This window comes from Mustela putorius, unplaced genomic scaffold, assembly GCF_011764305.1.
Source record: "Mustela putorius furo isolate JIRA1106 unplaced genomic scaffold, ASM1176430v1.1 tig00000594_pilon_pilon_pilon, whole genome shotgun sequence".
Taxonomy (NCBI): Eukaryota; Metazoa; Chordata; class Mammalia; order Carnivora; family Mustelidae; genus Mustela; species Mustela putorius.
In genome coordinates, this window is record NW_025421427.1 from 1,026,473 (window position 1) to 1,031,338 (window position 4,866).

The 4,866-nt window shown below is 46.5% G+C and overlaps 1 non-coding gene across 1 annotated transcript; it reads left to right on the top strand.

The window, feature by feature from the left end:
• Nucleotides 1-3,773: 3,773 nt before the first annotated feature.
• TRNAI-AAU lies at nucleotides 3,774-3,847 on the top strand. Its single transcript has one exon. It is a non-coding gene; the product is annotated as a tRNA-Ile (tRNA).
• The last annotated feature ends 1,019 nt before the right edge of the window (nucleotides 3,848-4,866 follow it).

The window sequence follows — 4,866 nt, forward strand, 5'->3', positions numbered from 1 at the left end:
AGGAATACTGGTGTTTTTAATGCTAAATGTCAGAGTGATGTGCTCTGGCCCAAGTCCTGCTCAGACCCTGCTCAGACCTCGGACCCCTGAGCTGCCCCTGCCTCTCACTGTTCCTCTCAGGGCCCTTCACACCCCCACCTCTGCCTTTGTCTCTGAGTCTTGTCCCTTCTCTGGATGTCATCATTTCTGTCTCTCTGTGTCCCAGTCTGTCTCTCTTCACTTCCTCTCTGACAGTCTCCACTGCAGTCGGCTTTTGTCTCCCATCCTTGGTCTCTGGGTCACCTGAGTCACTTTCTACCTCATCCTGTATCTCTGCTCTGTTTCCCTCCACCTCAGACTTGTCCTGTCTCTCCTTTGCTGCTTCTCGGTCTCTGTCTCCCTGAGACCATCTCCTTTTGTGTCTCTGATATTCCTCCTCTCTGTTTCTCTTCCTGCCATTTAATCTTTGTCCTTCTCTCTCTCTTTCAGCCTTCCTTCCTAAGCCTTCACTCACCATCACTTCCCACCACCTGATGCCACTTTGGCATCCTGATAGGGATGCCCCGGGTTTGGGGAGGGCAGGAAGGAGCAAGTCAGGGAGACAGCATCTCCAGGGAGCTGTGAAGGGCAGAAGTAAAGACAGGTCCGGACAAGGCAGGGGGTAAGAGAGGCCACAGCCCACTCTCCTGCGAGGAAGTCCCTCCTTGTCTATCTTGACTTCAAACCCCAAGGACGAGCTCTTTCTTCCCTCGCCTAGAGCTAACCCAGCCCTGTTCAGCAGGTGCTACCCTGTACCACTTACTGACCTCGAACCATAGCCCGTTGTGCTGGGGTCTAGCCTCAGTGCCTCCCTTTACATGTTCAGCACGTGCACCACAGTCTGACACATCGTGGGTGCTCAGCACCTGTTGGGAAATGAAAGGATGGGTCTACGCTCAGCTAGTCACACACTTCTGGTTTTCCTTCCACTTGGCTGGATACAGCTTCCCTCCATCTCCTTTGCGAACTTCCTTGCAACTTGACATCCGAATGCGTTTGGATTTGGGGTGAGGCTCTGTTCTCAAGCATTCTGGGCGCTCCTTGTGGGGGGCCTGTGGCGCTGGGCTGACCTATGCAGTATACATTGTGGGGGTGCATCGTGGCTCTGGGGTGGCCAGAGTCCCCAGAATGGCTGCTGGTGTCTGGGCAGCCCACTGTTTTCTCCCAAGATGGTTCTGCAAATAACATTACTGTCTCCATTACAACAGGATGGAAAATTCTGAGCTGTTCTTCCTCCCTGGCCTTCTTGTCCCATACTTGGCCCCTCGTATCTGTTCTTTTCCTGGCAACCACAGTGATGCTTTCAAAAGGTCAGTCAGGTCATGATACCTCTCTGTATAAAATGCTCAGATCGCTTCCTGCTACAACCAGAATAAAGTCCGAATTCCTTCCCATGGCTACAGGGCCCTGCATACTTTGGCTTTGGAAGTCTTTGAACTCATTTCCTAGCACTCTCCATGCTGCAGGCCAACCACATGGCCTCTTTGGTTACTTAAAATCTAGGGCCAATTCCTATCTCAAGCCCTCGCATTAGTTGTTCCCTTTGCCCAGAAGTTGTTCCCTTTAATGACCTTTAAATGACTGTTTCCTTCTTAACATTCAGGCTGAACTCCAATGTCACCTCCTCCAGGAGGCCTTTTCCTGACTGCTCCCAGGTCCCAGTCACTCCCTATCACGTTACTATTTTATGTACTTCCCAGCCACAAACGCTATTTTCAGAATTGAATTCTAATGAAGATAAGCAGTTTTGAGGGATGTAGAAGCATTATGTTCTGAAGACCCCTGGTTTGTTGCAGGCAAATTCCGTCCTTAAACATGAACAAGTAGGGAATCCTTCCTGAGTGATCTGCTTTGGAGGTTTCTGCTCAGGTGCAGATGCAGGCATAACCGTATCCTGAAGCGAGAAGTCCAGGGGCCTTGGGAAGATGCCCTGTCCAGACACCCTCTCTAGACCGTACTGTCAACAGGACACAAACTTCTCATATTGAATCTAGAGAAGAACAAAGGTGGATGACTAGTACTACCTGATCAAAAGATTTCCCATTAAAAAAAAAAAAGATTTCCCATAAAGCTCCAATAATTAAGACACTGCGGTTTGGGCATTACATATAGACAGATCTACCGGGCAGGACCGAGTTCAGAAGTAGATACACACACACACACACACACACACACACACGCGCGCGCGCGATCAATTAGTTTTCTACAAAGATGCCAGTGCTCATCACGGAAAAGAACAGTCTTTAAAACAAGTGATTCTGGAACAGTTGGATAAATTATAGACCTTCTTTCAATCTCTTTTGCAAATTCCTTTGCAACTCATCATCTGAATGGGCCTGGGTTTGGTGCTAGGCTGCTTTCTCTCAGCCTTCTCTGAGCTCCAGAGCTGGGGGGAGAAATGCAATCTCACCCCTACGGTGCCATCCTCAAAAATTAATACAGTTGGATCATAGGTCTAAATGTAAAACCCAAACTATGAAATATCTAGGAAAAAATAGAAAAATTATTTATGACCTTGTAGTAGGCATGTACTTCTTAGGGGAGAAAAGAATAGAGTGAGATACACAAAAAGGGATAAACTGACATTATCAAAATGAAAACTTCTCATTAAAAATTTATCATTAAAAAACATTAAGAAGGGGAAAGACTGAAGGAAAACGTGCACTACATACATTTGGCAAAGGATCTGTGTCCAGATTAAAGAATTCCTGGAAATCAATTTTTTAAAAAGAAAAGCCAGTAACAGGAGCGCCTGGATGGCTCAGTGGGTTTTTAACCCACTGCCTTTGGCTCAGGTCATGATCCCAGGGTCCTGGGATCAAGCTCCGAATCAGGCTTTCAGCAGGGAGCCTGCTTCCTCCTCTCTCTCTCTGCCTGCCTCTCTGCCTACTTGTGATCTCTATCTATCAAATAAAATAAATAAAATCTTTAAAAAAAAGAAAGAAAGAAAGAAAGAAAGAAAGAAAGAAAGAAAGAAAGAAAGAAAGAAAGAAAGGAAAAGCCAGTAACAAACGGTTAGGACAGAAAGCCCCGCTGGGCGCCTTTCGTCAGAATCTTTTCGGGTCAGAATTGGGATTTGAGAAAGATGCGCAAGAGGAGGTTTCGTTCATTTACAGCAAATGTTAAACTCCTCTCTTTGTTCCCACCCAGGGTGGGGGAGCGTGAACTAGGAAGACCGTGGGGATTGATTTCTGTAATGTTCATCCTTCGTGGGTTTTGTTTTGGCCCTTCCCCCGCCCCTTGCCCTCCTTCCTCCTCACGCGTCCCCTTCCCGCCCTCACCCCCGCCCCCGGATTTGAAGAAACCGCGAGGCCCTCGGTTTTAGTTTACATCCTCCGGGTACGGTGGATCCCTGCGGCAGGTGGTCGGTTACTTCGCTGGTTAGAGCGTGGTGCTCAGAACCCCAGGGTCGCGGGTTCGAGGCCCATTCCCATTTTCTGCGCGCAGTTCCCAGGTACCAACCCAGAGACCACCACTGCTGAACCGAAATACTTGTGAGGGCTGTTTTGGCCTAACCTCTTGTTCTTGTTTTGTTTTGTTATGTGTTGGGTGTGTGTGTGTGTGTTTAAGTAACATACGAATGCTAAAATGGAGAGTATTTTTTAAAGGAAATTGAGTAAAGTAGGGCAGGTACAGTTAGGTAAGAGGGGAGTAGCAAGAGTTGGAGAATTTCCTATTTCAGTCGGGGGGAAAAGCTGACATGGTTCTGCCTTGTATTACACTCTCAGCAGGATCGAAGACCGCATCTCACCGTCGGCCGGTTAGCTCAGTTGGTTAGAGCGTGGTGCTAATAACGCCAAGGTCGCGGGTTCGATCCCCGTACGGGCCATTTCTTTTTATTCAGATGTTTATTGCCTTTAGATGCTTAATATCTGAAAAAGTCGCCTCTTAACGTTGAATGTGAAATGCTCTAACCTTTATTGCCTTTTTTTAGATGCTTAATCTCTGAGAAAGTCGCCTCTTAACGTTGAATGTGAAATGCTCTAACCGTTTGCATCATTGATGGCGAGAATGTGCACAGCGGAAGGCCTTGGGAGACTTGAGAAAGGGGGGTGGGGATAACCTCCATCATGTTCAAACAAAGCACGTTCTGCCTGAACTGTGAGCATTAAAGGAGCTGCGAAAGAAAATTATGCATGATTTAACGTTTGTTTTTAAAACTCTCCACGCTTTAGAATGCAATAATTAGCTGTTATTTTGTGTCTGGTAGATCCTGGAGACATATTGTTATGTGAAAAAAGCAGAATCCAAAACAGTTTGTGTAAGATTCTGATTCTTCTATTTTAAAATCAGCTTTATTATGAGATGATTTACATACAATAAAATGCACCTGATTTAAGCATAGAACTTGACATATTTATACACACAAGTAACAAACACCGCAAAGTAGAGACCATTTCCATGATCCCCAAAAGCTCCCTGTGCTCTGTGGTAGTAAGATTAATGCCCTCCCCCAAAGATGACCACATCCTAACCCTTGAGGTCTACAAATAGGCTAGTTTTCATGGCAAAAGGGACTTTGCGCATGCAGTTAAGGATCTTAAAAGGAAGTGATTACCCTGAATTATCTGGATTGGGTCCGATGTAATCACAAGGGTCTGTGAGAAGAGTCGGGGTCATAGAAGGAGACGTGACCCAGAAGCAGAGCTTGGAGAGACGCAGGACTGCTGGCCAAAGAATCCCAGTGGAGTCTACAAGTTGGACAAAACAAGGAAACAAATTTCCCTCTAGAGCTTCTGGAGGGAAATTTGTTTCCTTGCTTTGTTCTGGGAGGAACGCAGGGCTGCCGACCCATTTTGGACTGACTTCCAAGACTTTAAGGTAGTAAGTTTATCTCATTATAAGCCA